The following is a 19,582-nucleotide window of genomic DNA, read 5'->3' as shown; positions in this document are numbered from 1 at the left end:
TGTATTATCTGTGGTTTAAACTCAGATCTGCAGTTGTTCAATACAGCTGCGGCTGGCACAGGTATTCGCAATGAGGTGATGGGGCGGGACGCAGAAGGGAGGTAAGTCGACAGACAACGGAATCGGTATTATTTATTTAATGAATTACGCCTATTCCGTTGTCTGTTGACTACCCTCCTCCCACCCCACCCCGCTTCTGGTTCAATGTATTAAGTCCTCTTACAGATTAAGAAAAAGTGAATCCACTCCCAAAGCAATCGCCCCAATAAGAAATATCTGGACTTTTTAATCAATTCGTTTTAATTCTATTTTATTCTTCTTTCTCTAAAACAATTACCAACTTTCCCTGATCACGCATAGAAAAATACATAACAACATTAAATAAGTCTATTATCACTCCTGCATTTACATTACTGTCACCAAGTTGAGCTTCCACGTTCTATTCTCATACAGACGAATCCTTTTTTAATAGATTCACAATTTCCCTTCTGAAAATCTTGACATCTAATTTTTCATCCATGTTGAAAGTAGATCTAAAAGGATAAATCTCTGTCTTTCGGACATTATTTGTTTACAACATTGACTGAAAGTATATATTAGATTTAAAACATGTTGATGGTATATCATTGACAATGTGAAAGCAGCGTGAAGCAGTTAAGTTACAGAATCCAAGCCTATGCGAAGCAAAACAAGATTATTTACATTTTAGCGAAAAAACACCACATTTCATTTAATATTGAGCCTGTCATTATTTTACATAGTGCCCCTCACTGTCCCACATAGTTTGAAAGTGAAACTAAAATTAGTAATATATCCCTCTTTAATATAATTGTGGGGCCATCTCTTATCTCACATGAATCACATCAACATCTGCACACACTTTGAGAGTACAACAAAAAGGTATAAAAAGAAAAGGAGACTAATTATTCATTAGATGGAAGACTTGCAGTGCTAGCATTGAATTCAAAGGCTCCATAAAACCCTACTGGATGTATGGCCATTACGGTTGAAGTTCAGTTATGCTGGAAGCATCTCAGAAATGTTCCTCTTTTTGTACTCTAACACTTCGCAGAAATGATATTAAATACGAACAAAAACCGTTAGTTGTTCAAAGGGGGCTATTTTCAAACATTTTAAATTTCCTGAATTAGAACTGTGCTATTTCCAAATGTTAAATTGGGTTTAGATTAAATTACCCAGTAACACAATATCCACCTCCTTGCTGCGATATGCCTGTATTAATCAGTAAATGGATACCAACCATGCTTAGAAGTACTGATACTATGCACTACTACCATATAGTCTCAATTGTTGCTCCTATGCATTCCTAGAGCATAGGCCCTGCTGCGAGGTTTTGATGGAGTCCATCAGATGTATAATCAATATGCTGAGAAGTAATGGAACAATGTATTATTTGTACGGAGCTTGATGAGAATGTTTTGGATTGTCGTTCAGTATGTAGGGGGCTATCCAAGAAGAGCTAGTACTGCCACTTACTAGCATATACATCCTGCTGTGAAGTGTTGCTTGTGTCCATTGTAGGCATAGAAGCTCCACAAAGAAGTGATGCTAGTCTCTATTACTGGTGTATTGGTCCTCCTGAGAAGGGCTGGTACAGCCCATTGCTGCTTCATAAGCCCTGCGGGGAGGTCCTCCTAGTTCCCATTAGCAATGCAGTCCGCCGAGAAGCAATGGTATTGTCAATCACAGAGAGCTGGTAAAAAGTAAATTGACCACTCTGCTAAAAAGTGATATAATGGCCCACTACCAAGGCAAAAACCAGTAAATTCAGAGGCTCACAAATAACATTAGCGGGAGGAGTGCGCAGAATCCTATAATTTAACTCTGCAGAAACTTTTAGAAATTTCAAGTACATTCTATTGAATTATATGAATGGCATGACATATGGTTTGCAGGTGTTTTGAGTTGAATTATGAGTTTGAAGTGGTATGGAATCCAGGACATGAAGAATGTCTCAGAGATATTTTGTTCTGATCATCTCTTCACTGCCTCCGAGGTGTAAAAATCTTAGACATAGCTTGCTTCAATTTACTGTTTCGTTGAATCAAGATGATGGATTGTGCAGGGACAGAAATCAAAGAAGAGATCTGCAAAACACAATCTGCCCACATCATGGGTAAAGATAGTGCAACACATTTAGCCACTAAATATAAAGCACAGACCAATAGGAGGGATCCCACCATTTTGGCTGCACCAAAATGAGAATCCAGGCGGGGTTGACTGAATGCCGACGCGTTCTCCTTCATCTGCCGAACATGTCTACAGAGGGATTTGAGGATGAGTGTGATGGAAGCAATTTCAAGAAGAAGAGGCAAGCAGAATCCAAAAACAATGCCTAATATGCCAGAAAGTTTCATTGTCCTTTCATCAGCTATGACAGTAGCGTTAGCTGTAAGATTAGCGGATGAATTCCAATGGATCCCTCCATTAAAATTCCAGTAGAAGAGTATAGCAAAAGTCAGGGAACCTACCAATAATATTAGAAGCACCAAAGGCATGTTCTTAGAAATGCTCAGTTTTAACAGGAAGAAAAGGCGGTGATTGAAGTCCACAATTTTCAAGCAGTAGAAGACACAGAGACAAGATGTAAGCCAACAGTTCGAGAGGCTGGTCCATGTTAGAAGTAGAATTATGATGGGATTCATGGAAGTTACACCAAAAATCTCCTTTGATAACGCAGAAACAGAAATGTTTCCCACCTGGATACAGTGAAAGCAAACGCTTGAGATCCCTTGTACCACTAAGATCCGATCACAAGTGTTCAGGGATTTGCCTTTAGCCAGGTCTAGAAGATTAACCACCACAATGAAGCCACTGGTGAGTATTCCAAACACATTCACTACTGACATGAGAATCACAAAGAACGTGTTAAGCGCAGGCTCCATTTGATGTCTTCTCACTAGATCACCTGCAGAAATGAGAAACACCTGTGCTGCTTTCACCAATAGTGATCACGGAATGTCCGGAGCAGAGATGTTTTCGATACCTCTCCACACCTGCAGCTGCCCCTGGTTTAAGTTACAGCTGCTGTCATCCATGTCACCGCTAAGGGTTTTATTTAGGACAGATGCAAATATGATCTTAAGCGCAAACCACTCACTTGTCATTTTATCACCTGTGCTGCAAATGTTAAATATTTAATATATGTTTAAGAGAGGTGATCCCACCTTACTTATGAAAATGTTTTTTTACACTTAACAGCTTAGGACTCCCTTGACCAAAGTTTTTTATTTTTTTATTTTATTTTGGAGTTTCGAATAGTCTCACGTTCAACCAAACAGACTTTATTGGCACTGGAAAGGGACTAATGGTGACAGAGACACACAAACAGCAACAGACTCAAAGTACTGCTTGAAATAATTTAGCGAAAGGAATGTATTTTCAAAATATCTACAGGTTATGCGCAGGCTGAAGATAGATGCAGAGCATTCCAGTGCCAGTCAGCTACAGAGAAGGCCCTTTCAATAACAGTCAGGAGTAGGGCCTAAGGCACCTCCAGAAATCATTAATTACAGGATCGAAAAAAATAATTCGGACTGCACACAGAAAATCTTGTGCACAATGGGGAATATTGTGGGGTGTGCCCCAGACAACTGCAGTTAAACAATGTATGCTGCTTCATTGGGAGCCAGTGCCAGCTGGCTTGCAATAATCCAAGCACAATGAAATAAAGGCATTGGTAATCTGAACTGTCCGGGGTACCATAAAAAGATAGAGCATGTTCTTCAGAGAATAGAGTTGAGAAGGAAGGAATTCATCACTGATTACATTTGCTTTGATCTAATCAAATAACTAGTGACTCTAATGCCCACATTTTTGTACTTGGCTGTAGAGCCGGTTGAGGACCTCAGGATGTCTGACCAGAAAAGGCAGATCCCAATTAGATGTTGGAATGTATAGAGAGAGAATGTTGGTCTTCTCTCTATTCAGTTTAAGCTCATTGGCAGATATCAAGGGCCAGGTTTGTTAAGGAGTTGCATGGTCCTTGCGACACACAATGTGATGCAATGCAGGGCAATTTCTTATTTCAGGTTTACAAATCCACGCAAGAGGTGATTTGCACCATCTTGTGTGGGTTTGTAAGGAAATGCAATGCAACGCAGCTGCTTGAGTTATGTTACATTTTGAGCTGGGAGGCAATCCAGGGGTGGAGCATGGGTGGTCCTGTGCATCCGCCCATGCATTTGATACAGTTGCAGATTTATAAATGTTCAAAGACCTGGGATTTGGTCAAATTGTTATGCCTCCCAGATCATATCGTAACGAGGAGAAAAATCTTTTTTCCCCGCGTTATTCCTCTTTCCACCAAGATGCATTCTGCCTCATACATAGAAAGCAAAACATGCCTCTTTGAATTGTTTTTGTGTCTTCTTGCATAAAAACTATCCTCCCGTAATGCAGACTCCCTTGTATTGTGGGGCAATGGTGCCTGTGTATGTGCAGCATACAGTGCAAAAGCGAGAAGAATTGCTCCATGTATTTGTTAATATGGAGAATTTCTGCTCTCTTCCCATCACACAAAGCATTGTAGCAAGTCCCCTTGCTGTGCTGCATTGCCTTTGCCTCCTAGTGATGGACCTTGGCGATTCAACCCTATATCTATATGGCAGAGTGATGTTCATTGCCTTTACTCCAAATAAATAACCTGAGTATTATCAGAATATAAAAATACTCCAAAACCAAAGATTTCAGTGAGATGGATGTCATATTTCATTTGAAAAGTAATGGAGAGCCAAGCGAGCCCTGAAGAACATCACACAAAAAAGGACTGGAGAAAGAAGTAAAAGGGGAAAGAACAATTCCATATGACCGGTTGGAATGGAAGTCAGAAAACCAGGCAAAAGCACACCTAACAAAATCTTTCAGTCTTAATAAACAAAAGGAGCATTGTTTATAATTTAAAATGTTGCAGATAAATACAAAAAAAATAAGAACAGTTGGAATATTAGAATCTGAGCAACATCAATCTTTGTCTGCTGCTGACAGAACTGTACAAAAACAACAAGGTTATGGATGTAATGATTGAATTAAACTCAGCCTCTGGCAATTGCTTGGGGTGGCATCCCAATCAATTGTTTCTCGCCCACCATGCAACTCAGTTTGGACCTAGCCACATCCAAATCGCTCTTTACCCTTCTCTTCATGGAAACAGTCCAGCCTGAACTGCCAGGCATCTCCTCCCTGTGTTATCTGTAAAAATGATTGTAAAGGCAGTTTTATGCACATTCATATACCAGAGGAATAGCCATAGGGGTGCCTCCAGTGGCAACTTTCAACATAAGCACAACATGTTGACATAACAGGCGTACATATGTGCTTGTGGATTGTCTCTTGGATGGGCAGGAAGTTTTGTATTTTGATTGTTTATGCTAAACATGATGAGGACAATCTTCACAAAAAAATTCTAAAAACACTGTACCTCTGTTGGGGAATGACTACAATCTGGGCAGGAGACATGGAATATACAGTAGATTATATTGGGGATAGATACTTTCCCCACCTTGTAGGAAACTGGGTTTGTGTTACAGTATCCCCCCCACACACACTTTTTGCCCCCGTTTTAGTTAATAGATGCTGGTTTCTAACTCTGACAGGGCACTAAGCATGGGCGGAAAATCCGTTTCGCTCGCGGATTTTGCGGATTTTCGGTAAATTCGCAATCCGCGAGATCCGCGAATCTCCCGCAAAATCCGCAAATCCGCGAGCAGCGGATTTTATGGCTTGCTCGCACTGTTCGCGTGAGTTCGCGGCTTGCCAGTACAACTTCGCACCCCGCGAGTAAGTGCTAAATTGCAGAAATACGATCTTAGCAAAACTGAAACTACTTACCAGGTTCAAAAGTTCAGGCTCATCATTAGTAGCCATTTCCTGTAGTGCTTCCTGAGGGGCCCCTCCAGAGTTCAGTTGCCAGTTGCAACTATTATGTGACCCTGCTCTGAACCTCAGAATAGTTACACATATGCCACAAAGGTCCTGAATTACAGCTAAGGGAGACAAGCAGGAGCCAGGCTGGAAGTTAAAATCCATTGATCAGCCCCTAATTCATTATTGTCAGTTGGGGCAGGGCAGGTGTTGTAACTAATTTTGCAACAATGAAAGCACTTAGCAAGTGCAAAAGATCACTAATCAGGAAGCACTAAGGAAGCAGGTGCCAGCTAAAAAAATATTCTGTGACACATTAATCAGCCCCAAATTAATTCAGGTCACTTGAGGCAGGGAAGGTGTGCTTTGCTTTGCTGAAAATAATGTACACTGGACAACCAGAGGGTGTGGTGATGAAACAGAGGGTGGCATGGGTGGGCCAGAGGGTGGCATGAGTAGTCAGAGAGTGGCAGTGGTGACAGAGAGTGGCAGTGATGAAGAAGAGTGTCCCAAACAGGCTGGACACGTAGAAACAACAAGTTAGCAAAACTTGCGACCCGACAGGTAAGTTCGCAAATTGCGAAATTGTAAAAACCCTTGCGAACTGGCAGAAACACGCGCGAACACAAAAAAAAATCCGCAAATTCGCAGGAATTCGCGGATTTTGCGGATTGCGAGTTCGCAAATCCGCAAAATTCGCGAACGCCCATGCTTACAGGGCACTGAGGCTTGTTAACCAGACTTTTGTGCTCTTTCCTTAAAGCAAGGTGATATCTAATTGTAACACAACTGGCAAAGGGCATTAATACCCCTGTGAGTCCCTGGTAAATTGTACCCCTATTACGCAGGGCTTGGTTATTAAAAAAGGGTCCCTAAGGGCTGTAGCATTTTTTATGCAACCCTAAGAGACCCACGCACCAATTTGAAACAGACTGCCATTGTAGGCTGTTTGACATGGTGTATACCTGAGTCAAAAAAGGACCTGGCACACTCCTGTGTGCCATAACTAATTCACTCCATTTAATAATAGTAAGTCACCCCTAAAGGAAGATGTATATCTGACTATATGGTTACCCCCAATTTTTGCCTGGTGTTTTGCTGGTTTTCGACTTAGTTGGCCTGGGACCCTGCCATTCAGGGCCCCAGTCTATCTGCTTTCTCAATAAAATGGACTCCATGTACTTTAGGTACATACCAGATTGGTTACTGGTCACCCTTGTGAGTCCCTGTATAGTGTACCATAGGTACACAGGGCATAGGTGCACCCAAGGCCTACCAGGGGCTGCAGCATGTATTGTGCCACCTCTGGTTGGGCCTCCAAACTGACAGCACAGGTCTGTTCACACAGCCTGGGTAAGGTGGTGTGATCACCCCTTACCTAGATATAGTATATCTATATCTACCTTATGTATAGACACATAGTAACCTGTAATTCACTCCTATGACAGGCCGTAACAATCCTGGAGGCAAGTGCTTGGTTTTATGTGAGAGGGTGCCCTAGCATGAGCTGGCTCCTGTCACAAAAATTAAACTGCCACAGGAAGCACTTACAGATAAGGAAGCAGTTGCCGGACTTGAAGCTAAAATTCAGTAACACATTAACCAGCCCCTAATTATTTTGTCTCGGTTGAGGCTGGCTGGGCAGGAGTGCTTTCTCCCCATAATCTACAGTGGTGAACCAGAGGGTGCTGTGATGAACCAGAAGGTGCAGTGGTGAACCAGAGGGTGGCAGTGGTGAACCGGAGGGTGGCAGTGGTGAAACAGAGGGTGGCAGTGGTGAACCAGAGGGTGGCAGTGATGAACCAGAGGGTGGCAGTGGTGAACCAGAGGGTGGCAGTGGTGAACCAGAGGGTGGCAGTGATGAACCAGAGGGTGGCATTGGTGAACCAGAGGGTGATGTGATGAACCAGAGGGTGGCAGTGGTGAACCAGGGGGTGACAGTGGTGAACCAGAGGGTGGCAGTTGTGACCCAGAGGGTAGCAGTGATGAACCAGAGGGTGGCAGTGATGAACCAGAGGGTGGCAGTGGTGAACCAGGGGGTGACAGTGGTGAACCAGAGGGTGGCAGTGGTGAACCAGAGGGTGGCATTGGTGAACCAGAGGGTGATGTGATGAACCAGGGGTGGCAGTGATGAACCAGAGGGTGACAGTGATGAACCAGAGGGTGGCAGTGGTGAAGCAGTGGTGAACCAGAGGGTGACAGTGATGAACCAGAGGGTGGCAGTGATGAACCTGAGGATGGCAGTGGTGAACCAGAGGTGCTGTGATGAACCAGAGGGTGGCAGTGGTGAAGCAGTGGTGAACCATAGGGTGGCAGCGGTGAACCAGAGGGTGGCAGTGGTGAACCAGAGGGTGGCAGTGATGAACCAGAGGGTGGCAGAGGTGAACCAGAGGGTGCTGTGATGAACCAGAGGGTGGCAGTGATGAACCAGAGGGTGGCAGGGATGAACCAGAGGGTGGCAGTGATGAACCAGAGGGTGGCAGTGGTGAACCAAGGGGTGACAGTGGTGAACCAGAGGGTGGCAGTGGTGAACCAGAGGGTGGCAGTGATGAACCAGAGGGTGACAGTGATGAACCAGAGGGTGGCAGTGATGAACCAGAGGGTGGCAGTGGTGAACCAAAGGGTGCTGTGATGAACCAGAGTGTGGCAGTGATGAACCAGAGGGTGACATTGATGAACCAGAGGGTGACAGTGGTGAACCGGATGGTGGCAGTGGTGAACCAGAGGATGGCAGTGATGAACCAGAGGGTGGCGCTGCTAAACTGCCTGGGAGCCCTGTGGGTGTGAGCCCCCGCGCTGCTGAGCTGCCCAGGGGCTGTGAGCCCCTGCGCTACTGAACTGCCCCGGGGCCCAGTGGGTGTGAGCCCCGTGCTGGTGAACTGCCCCAGAGCCCTCTCAGTGTGAAAATCATTTGTGCTCAATTGCCTGGGAGCCCTCTGGGTGTGAGCACAAATTGTGCTAAGTGCCCCCCTGCCCCCAGTACCTATATATACCCGTACTGCACAGCACCATTATGCTCGTGCCTGGATGCTTCTGATCGGTGTAGGTAGTACCACCATCTGGTGCAGTCAAAATGTAAAGTCATAACTTGCTACACAGCACCAATAAACACGTGTCCCCCCTGGCACCAGTATGCGCATGTACCAGGCGTGCAGCACCCGCATGCCACTGCACCCTACTGCCCAGCCCCAGCATATTCCTGTACGGGGCAGTTTAGTATTAGATGGGACATTGACCAGCCGCTGCATGCGCCTGAACCCACTGAGCGGGATCAGAATGGCTTTGTACCAACAGGCGCAGCAGAGCTATCTTGGACATCTGAAGGATTCTGGGGTCCTGTGCCAAACGTATTTTTGCATCCATGAGTTTCCCGAGCGCCATCCCCGTGAAGCTCCGTGACCAGGAGGCTGCTTTCTCCTCATCTGCTGCTCTGCTCGGTCTCTGACCCTTTATCAACAAGATGCATGTGAACACGCATAGAAGCCCCGTCCACCACACACTAGCGGTATGAAACGTCTACCCGCCCGTCCCCACTATAATGGCCAGCTCACTCAAGGGACCTTGGCGCCTTTTGGCGTGCTGGCATCGTTACAGGCACACGTGGTCACATATTTGTGCAAGATGCAAAAAAATCCGCGAGTTCGTGGGCAAATTTGCGAACTTGCGGATTTTTTTGACATTTCACGCAAATTCGTGGAACGCAAAATCGCAAATTTCGCCCATACTTAGTTTCCTCCCCAGACAGGCTTTAGTGTATTGGGGCAGGGAGGGCTGCATTCAGTAATGCAATTCCAGACACTGCCTGGGGCACACAAGGTGGTCCATGCAGAGCCTAGTTCAAACCAGTTGCTGGGGCACTCCAGCCCCACTCTGGTGTGAAACTGGACAAAGGGGGAGGGGTGTAACCACCCCCTCCCCAGGTCCACCCATAGGAGGGACCTTTCAGGTAGTCTAGCCCCCAAACTTAGTATAAGTATAGGAGCTGTGTCCCTAGGATTTTAGGTTACCCTGGACGAAACTTTGAAACATATATCCTGGACCTTCGACATTCCATTTTGACTGGAAGATGGAAGACATCTCCCTTGTGGTCAAGGAATGACCCTTTGTTCAAACAGGCACCTGAAGCAACTCTGCATCGTCAAGGCTCCCACCGGATCCCGAAGACTCTGCGACACAAGACATAGACTTCCAGACATCTCTGACACTGCTCGACATTCCCAGCAAAGCTGAGACCCATGGTGGACACGAGAGATGTGGGACTGGAACTCCTGGACATCCTGCATTTTGCAAGCTGAACCTACTTCCCAAAGTATTTGGAAGTTGTGCTTTGAGGTGCTTGAAGCCCTAAACCAGAGTCATATTTGAACCAACGCTCAGGTCCCCACACTCCACGAGTGTCCCGTGGGGCCCGCTCCTGCATTTCAGCTCAATGCGTCTTCCTGGTTCCTTGCCTGTTGGCTAGTGAGCCCCTGGAAGACTTTCTTTGAAATCTAACTTGCTTTCCTGGTTGCTCCAGGCTTGCTCCAACTTCTGCCCAAAAGAGAAATTCCTCAGACCTTGCTGGTCTGCACCGAAGCCAATCTCAACATCTTGCATGGATTTTATTTGCCAAGGCTTGTTGGGTTCAATCCAGATACCGACACCGCAGTCAACTAGATCCTTTGTGGGACAGCTCGAATCCAGCTCCTGGTCATCGTCGACCACTCCTGGTCCTCGTGGCTAAAGAGACAAGCTTCACCTTTTCACCTGAAATCACCTGACATCGCCTTGTTCCTTCCTGGTTCATTCCTGGTCACTGGCCTGTGACCCAGACTCTGTCCCTTCTGCTTTCATGTTCTTCAGATCTTCGATCCACCCTTGGATCCATCCGGACGTTTTTCCTCTGGTCGCCTGCAGCACTTCTTTGCAGCTCTCCATTGGAATCGACCAATAAACCCAACACGAAAAGACACCTATGCACCCGGCTTCTCTGGGTGAGGTAACTCGAGTACTCCTGTGCTCCTGTGGGTATTGACTCTCCTAGTGTCCTAGTCTAAAAGGGCTCCATCGTAGTTCACTCCTTAAAGGAAAACGGGATGCATCTAAATAAAAAAAATGAAGCGTTTTCGTTTCTTTTTTTAAGGGCATGTAGTGGTCCCTGGGACCACTGCCTGGCCCTAAAAAATATTTTCCCCTTCATTCGCAAAGGAGAAGGGGTCCCCCAGGTTTCCCGGGGGACCCCTTCCCATTTGCGACTGTATTACCACCCCCTTGAAGAGGATGATAAATTGCAAGTGTTTTGCAAGCGCAATTGCGTTGGCAAAACATTTGTACATGGCCTGCGAGTCACTATTAGGAAGGGAACGCCCCTTCCTAATAACGAGTCGCAAAACATTGTTTTGTTGGTCATAAATTATTTGCGCTCAAAATATAGTGTTAGTATATGGCCAGAGGAAAATTGCATGCACAAATGAGTGGCAAACCTGTTTGCGCGTGCAATATTCTGTCGTACATCTGGTCCTAAGTGCTGGTGGACAAGGCTTATTTCAGAAGAATGCAGATGGTGCTATTGAATATTGGGGTGCCGAATGCCAAAGCTGCATAGTCTTTTTTTATACTTCATACCTCTTCAGCTGACAACCAGATACTCCATGTTTCTTGATCTCACTCATGTAGGTTGTTTTTCTTGACTGATTTCTTAATTTGTCACTTGCTCCCTCTTTACCCCTCTTTTTTTCTCTTTTACACTGGCTTAAAATCTGTTCAGGAACAATAAGTTCTGGTCCCTGAAAAGGGGTGCCCCATATGCAACCACCATCTCAAATTAAAAACAGGAGACACATGATTTTCATTTTCAGATGACATAAAGTAATATCCACACCTGATGCAGATACTTTTTGAAAAAATTGGGTTATTGGTTGCCGGAGTGGTATTTGGAAACCTATTCAGGCAACAACCACAATCCTATTTTAAAATATTTTGCACTGGGTTAGTGTCACACAAGTGACACAAACATGTGCAAAATGTTTATATGGCTTTACTTTTCAGCACAAGACTTGTTTTGCACTGATAAGTTGCCTTAAAGAAACACAAGGAGTGTAAAGTGCATCTTTACATTACTCTGCATCAAGTGGGCATTCCATGGGTGGCACGTGGGCTTTTCCATGCAAACATCCATGGTTTTTGATGCAATAGTAGGCAGGGTTTTGCACCCACAAATAATGCCACCTTGAAGCAGGTGCAAACGGGAAAAATGCTTTTGGTTTCCCTAACGTATCCCACTTTCATGTGTGCTTCACAGTACAGCACTCACTCAAAGTGGTAAAGGTTTTTAAGTTAGTTTAAGCATAGTGGGCCTTATGTAAGACAAAGTGACTCAGCGTGATGCCGCCAGCCATTGTGTTGCGTTGCACTGAGTTACTTTCAAAGCACAGAGATGCCTCATATCCAAAATGATATGATGGATCCCAGCGCATCGCCCCCCCCCTGCGCAGGTGCACAATTGGCTGCCATGCACCCTTGCAGGAAGATTGTTTTTGTGCAGTAAAGACACCATCCTGCACAAAAACAATCGAAAGAGGTATTTTCCTCTTTCTATGTGTGCTGCATAATGAAAACATTTTTACTCGTTGCGCCTCCCTACACCTTCCCTGGGCAGACGTAGCAGTCTGACACATTCCTGGGTTTACGATTTCTCGTAAATATGGGAACGTGTCAGGTTCCATGGGAGGTGCGAGGGAACATCCACTGTAACACCCATGGAATAACTCATTCACACAAAGTTGTGTGTGAAAAGAGGTCGTATTAACTAGGATATGGAAAGCCACGCAGGGTGTCTTTACGTGTCCTTGTAAACATGGGGCGGCGCAACAAGGGGTTTGTACATTTGGCCAAGTATTTTTTACTGGAAGGCTGCCCTTCCATTATAAAACCCACGTTATACATAACGCAGGCAGCTTTGCACTATCATGCATAAGGTGTGTGCAAGCTCTAGGCTGCCAGATTGTCCCCCTGCGCTTGGAAGCGAACAGATTAGTGCCATATCTCAGTAGATATGATGCTTTTCTGATCTCTTCCTCTAAAGCAATGCAGCGGTGCGTTGTTTCATACTTTTGTAAATCTGGACCTTAATCTTGTCTTGGTGCTGGTTAACCATGAACCCATAAAAGCAGAATCTCTTTGTATGTTTTAGGTTAGGGGACAGCACAGATTTCCACACAAAGAATTTGGCAAATTTGTCTTGAATTCCAAAAGGTCTACTATAGAGAGACCTCAATTGTGAGACTCGGAATATATCCTTGCATATCGTAATTAGAATATTGTGACCATTGGAGCATAACTTTGTGACAATTTTGTTTGAAATAAATAAATAAATGGGTTGTTTAAACAGCAGCGGATGGATGCTGTAAAAAATAAAGTCAAACAGGACACTTCACTATGTCAAAAGGGTTGCTACTCTGGCAGTCCCGAAAAAGCAGTGTAAGATTTGAAGATTGGATGCTAGCCAAATCCAAGATGGCTGCCACATTCAAATGAGATTTTTAGTGCCAGACAGCTTCTGCTGCACCTTAGTGGAGCCACTGAACATGTAAACACTAGAAATCATGACATGTATTAAGGTAGGGGTGGTCTGCATCGAGCGAACACTTGCAGAGGAGAACATGATGTAGTGGCGTAACACAGGCCCCAACAGCCCCTGCGGTGAGGAGTGGGGGAGCCCAAGCTCCAGATGGCAACCTCAGCACAGCACTCTGGCTGCAGAGCTCCTGATTGAGCCCGGATGGGGCCTCTCCATGTGCCTTGCAGGGAGGCCCCCTCAAGTTTCATTACACCAATGACCTGATGCCAATACAAGTGAAACATTCTGGAGCAGTTGGTCCATCTGCAGTGCCACTGGGGTGCAGACACTCTGTAAATACCACAAAAAATAGCAGGTCGTCATGTTCCAAACTGGTGTATGATCTGTGGTTTAAGCTCAGATCTGCTGGTGTTCAATGTAGTAAGTCTTCTTACAGAGCAAGAAAAAGTAAATGCACTCCCACTACAATATCCCCAATAAGAAATCAATTCTTTTTTAATTACTTTTTATTCCTCTTTCTCTGAAACAATGACCGATCACACATAGAAAAATACATAATCACAATAAATAAGTCTATTATCACTCTTGCGTTGATATTACTTTCACCAAGTCCAGATTTCTAATTCTATATTCAAACAGATGAATCCTTTTTTAAATATATTCACAATCTCCCATCTGAAATTCATGGCATCTAAAGTTCCATCCACATTGAAAATAGATCGAAAAGGATAAGTCTTGTAGCTTCCACGTCGTTTTATTCTTTTTTATTCTTTCAAATGATCCGCTTTTCGGACATAATTTGTTTACATACACTGAAAGTATATCTTAAATTGAATGGATTTTGCTAGTAGAACACTCAAAATATGAAAACACTGTGAAGGAGTTAAGTTATAGAAACCAAGCCTACCTGGAGTAAAACAAGATTATTTACATTTTAGCAAAAAAAAAAAATCCACATTTTATTCAATAATGAGTCTGTGTGTATTTTTACAAGGTGTCCCTCACTGCCCCACCTATTTTGACAATAAAACTAAAATTGGGAAAATATCCCTCTTAAATGTAATTATGGCTTCAGCCCATATCTCACACGAATCCCATCAACATCTGCACACACTTAGAGAGTAGAACAAAAAGGTAAAAAAAAAATATAGGATACTCAGTTTTCATCAGTGGTAGCACTGGATTTAAAGGCACCATTAAACCCTTCTGACAGTAAGGACAATACAGGTTGAAGTTCAGTTATGCTGGAAGCATCTCAGATGTATCTGGTGCAGGGTGCATGACACAACAAGGGCAGTTGACAGGTGCTGACAATACAGACTGCCAGCACTCTGCACCGAGGGATGGCCTAAATCTAGACTTTGCAGCAGAAGCAGAAACCTGCCTTCCTACACAACATGGCCTATGGGTCTGGTTGGCAGTAAAGACAAGGTCAATTTGTCATAGTGATGTCAAATCTCCAGATTTGCTGTTGATTCCTCATACAAATTAGTGGCAATGTGAACCTTGCGCTGTGGATGATACTGTCCAGCAACCAAGGGTGGTCCTACTTTTAGGTGGATACCATTAAGGTAGCCAGAGCGATAGTGAATTTACAAATTAGGACACTGCACCGGCCTCACAAGTGCGACTACAGTGAAAGAGGGCTGTTTCCACATTTTGTGCTCTGATGCTTTCGAAAAATTATATTAAACAAAAAAATCAATTCGTTTTCCAAAGGAGGCTATTGCTCAAATATTGTACATTTCTTGAATTGGATTTGCGGTATTTCCACATGTTTAATTGGGGGTTAGATTAAATTATCCAGTAACACAATATCCACCTCCTGGTTGAAATGTACATGTACAGTTCAGTAAATGGATACCAACCATGCTTGGAAATACCAATACTATGCAATACTACCATACAGTCTCTAATGACAGTTGCTGCTCATTTTTATTGCTAGAGAGTAGGCCCTGCTGAGAATTATTGATGGAGCCCACCAGACGTACAATCAATATGCTGAACAGTCATAAAACAATGTAAAATAGATCGGTGTTGTTTTCCCAGCCTCCAAGTAGACATGTGCCCCGAAGAGACACTCGCATGCATCACCAAGCTGTCCAGGGCGATAAAAGGAGCCAGGTCTTTCAGCGGCTCCAGGAAACTAGGTGTAGCTGGAGCACTCGCATGGGCACAGAGGCGGGCATGGCGGCACTCCGATGAGGTCGAACTGTGCCCGCATGAAACGGCGGGACAGCAATGGCGGCCGTCCTTCTTCCCAAGTCTCTAGCATTACGGATCAGGATTTCGTGCATGTTCGTTAGTGCAGCCAGTACATCTTTGGACGTGGGCTCCTTCTCACGCCACCAGTCCCCTGATCTCATCCACACGGCAGCTGTTGGACCTGGATGTGGTCCGCACAGGGCTGCTGAGAATTATTGATGGAGCCCATCAGACGTATAATCAATATGCTGAACAGTCATAAAACAAAGTATTATTTGTATGGCCCTTGATGAGGAGGTTTGGTATTGTTATTCAATATGTAGCAGGGCATCTAAGAAGTGATCGTACTACCCCTTACTAGCAGATTCACACTGCTGTGAAGTGTTGCTTGTGTCCATTGCAGGTGTGTCCATCACAGGTAAAGAAGCTCCGCAAAGAAGTGGTGGTAATCTCCATAACTGGTGCAGAAGTCCTGGCGAGACGTATTGGTACTGCCCACTGATACTATATCAGCCCTGCTGAGAGGTGCCCCTAGTTTCCATCAGTAATGCAGTCTACTGACAAGCAATGGTATTGTCGATCACAGAGAGCTGGTAAAGTCCAGTAATAAAATGACAGCACTGCTAAAGAGTGATATCATGGCCCATTACTAAGTCAACAACAGGTAAATTCATAGGCTCATGAATTACAGTTCACCTGTCTGCAGGAAATAATATTAAGCTATATGATTGGCATAAAAAATGGTTCGCTGGTGCCTTGAATTAAATTCTGATTGAAGTGCATACCTGACTGAATAGAGTCATGCAAGATACCGGCATAAGACTGGTTCATGCAGAATATCTTGAGGAAAGACAGCTACTTCTGTTCATACCACTTTCCTGCCAATGTCTTGCATTACATTTTTTACATGAGATATGCCCTCACATGGGAATATCACGCATTATACAAGCACTCTACATTGCGCACCATTTTCAGATTGTCATAGAAGTTTTCAGATATTTTGCAAACTTATGCAGACATTTTCATAGATTTATCCTGCACAAAGCAATTTTATCAAGAACAACGTGACATAAAATTACACACTGCAAAATATCATATTATTCAAAGTTTGCACAAATTGCAGTTTTTGTCAGACTAGTAGGATGCAGTGGTTAAATGTTTAAGTAATCTCAAAATCTGAATTAGGGTAGGAACCAACACAATGTAAGCCCCTTGGACCTTATTCTCTCTTCTATGAAACCTCTAGTTTTCTATTTTGTGCAAATCACACATTTGTTTTAAATGTTAGTGTTACAATATAAACTTATATTACACACGTTTAAATAGTTAAGAGAAAGTGTGAAATTAAGGAACGTTTCTCCTTCCATTAAAACAATTTGTTCTGAATTGCAGTTGTTGGCACAAGATGAGAGTGCAAATGGATACATTTGGAAAATCACTGCAATTTGTCAACTATTGTATTAAAAAAAAGAAGAGAATAAGGTATTGTTTTGTAACTAAGGTGAGTTTGAAATGGTATGGAATCTAGGACATAAATTATATCTCAGAGATATTTTCTCCAGATCATCTCTTCACTGCTTCCGAAGTCTGAAAATCTTAGCCATAGTTTGCTTCAATTTACTGTTTCGGCAAATCAAGATGATGGATTGGGCAAGGGCAGAAAGGGCAGCCGAGATCTCAAAAACACATTCTGACCAATACATGGGTAAAGAAAGTGCAACACATTCAGCCAATAAATATGAAGCACAGACCAGTAGGAGGGATCCCACCATTTTGGCTGCACCAAAATGAGAATCCAGGCGTGGTTGACTGAATGCCGACGAGTTCTCCTTCATCTGCCGAACATGTCGGCAGAGGGACGTGAGGATGAGTGTGATGGAAGCAATTTCAAGAAGAAGAGGCAAACAGAATCCAAAAACATTTCCTAATATATTAGAAAGTGTAAATGTCATTCCACCACCGATGAGAGTATCATTAGATGTAAGATTGGCTGATGTTTTCAAATAGGACCCTCCATATAAATCCCAGTAGAAGGATGTAACGAAAGCCAGGGAACCTACCACTAAAATTAGAAGCACCCAAGGCATGTATTTAGAAATTCTCAGTTTTAATCGGAAGAAGAGGCGGTGATTGAAGTCCACAATCTTCATGCAGTAGAAGACACAGAGACAAGATGTAAGCCAACAGCTTGAGACGCTGGTCCATGCTAGAAGTAGAATTATGATGGGATTCATGGAATTTAAATTGAAAATCTCCATTGATGAGGCAGAAACAGAAATGTTTCCTATGTGGATACCGTGAAAACAAAAGCATGAGATCCCTTGTACCACTAAGATCAGATCACAGGTGTTCAGGCATCTGCCTTTAGCCAGGTCTGGAAGATTAATTACCACAATGAAGCCACTGGTGAGTATTCCAAACACATCCAGTACTAACATGAGAATCACAAAGAAAGTGTGAAGTGCAGGCTCCATTTGCTGTCTTCTTTCCAGCTCACTTGAGGAAACGAGAAACACCTGTGCAGCTTTGCCAAAAGTGATCACTGAATGTCAGGAGCAGAGATGTTTTCGATCCCCCTCCCCACCGGCAGCTGCCCCTGGTTTTAGTTACAGCTGCCGTCATCCTCGTCAAAGCTTAGATTTGGATTTAGGACAGATGCAAATATCTTAAGCGCAAATCACCCACCACTCGTTTTACACCTGTGTTGCAAATGTCGAATATTTTATGTATGTTTAAGACAGGAGATCCCACCTTCCTAATGAAAATGTGGTTTGTTTACCCATAAAAGCTTAGGACTCCTTGACCCAAGTTTTTATGTTTTATTTTATTTTTAGAGTTTTGTACAGATTCAAAGTACTGCTTGAAATAATTTATGCAATGGACTGTATTTTCAAGATATCTACAGGTTAGGCTCAGGCTGAAGATAGATGCAGAGCATTCCAGTGCCAGGCTGCTACAGAGAAGGCCCTTTCAATAACAGTCAGGATTATGGCCTAAGGCACCTGCAGAAATCATTAATTAGAAGATCGAAAAAAATAATTAGGACTGTAGACAGAAAATCTGGTACACAATGGGGAATATTGTGGGGTGTGCCCCAGACAACTGCATTTAAACAATGTATGCTGCTTCATTGGGAGCCAGTGCCAGCTGGCTTGCAATAACCCCAGCACAATGAAAGAAAGGCAATGGTAATCTGGACTTTCCGGGGTACCATAAAAAGATAGAGTATAATATTCAGAGGATAGAGTTGAGACGGAAGTACTTTATCAGTGATGACATTTGGTTTGATCTAATCAATTAACTAGTGACCCTAGTGCCCAAATTTTTATAGTTGGCAGTAGAGCAGGTTGAGGAGCTCAGGATGTCTGTCCAGAAAAAGCAGATCCCAATTAGATGTTGGAATGTATAGAGAGAGAATGTTGGCCTTCTCTCTATTCAGTTCAAGCTCATGTGCAGATATCAAGGGCCAGGTTTGTCAAGGAGTTGCATGGGTCTTGCGTCACACAAGGTGATGCAATGCAGGGCAATTTCTTATTTCAGGTTCACAAATCCACGCAAGAGGTGATTTGCACCGCCTTGTGTGGGTTTGTAAAGAAATATAATTCAACGCAGCTGCTTGAGTTGTGTTACATTTCGAGCTGGGAGGCATTCCAGGGGTGGAGCATGGGTGGTCCTATGCATCCGTCCATGCATTTGATACAGTTCCAGATTCATAAAAGTTCAGAGACCTGGTATTTTGTCAAATCGTTAGCCTCCCAGACCATATCGTAACAAGGAGAAAAATCTGTTTTCTCGACGTTATTTCCTCTTTCCAAACTAGATGCATTCTGCATCATACATAGAAAGAGAAAAATGTGTCTTTGGATTGTTTATGTGCCTTCCTGCATAAAAACTATCCTGCCTGTAATGCAGAATCCCTTGCATTGTGGGGCAAGA

The sequence above is a fragment of the Lissotriton vulgaris genome, chromosome 11 (assembly GCF_964263255.1).
Source record: "Lissotriton vulgaris chromosome 11, aLisVul1.2, whole genome shotgun sequence".
Taxonomy (NCBI): domain Eukaryota; kingdom Metazoa; phylum Chordata; class Amphibia; order Caudata; family Salamandridae; genus Lissotriton; species Lissotriton vulgaris.
Note: the sequence above shows the minus strand (reverse complement) of the source record.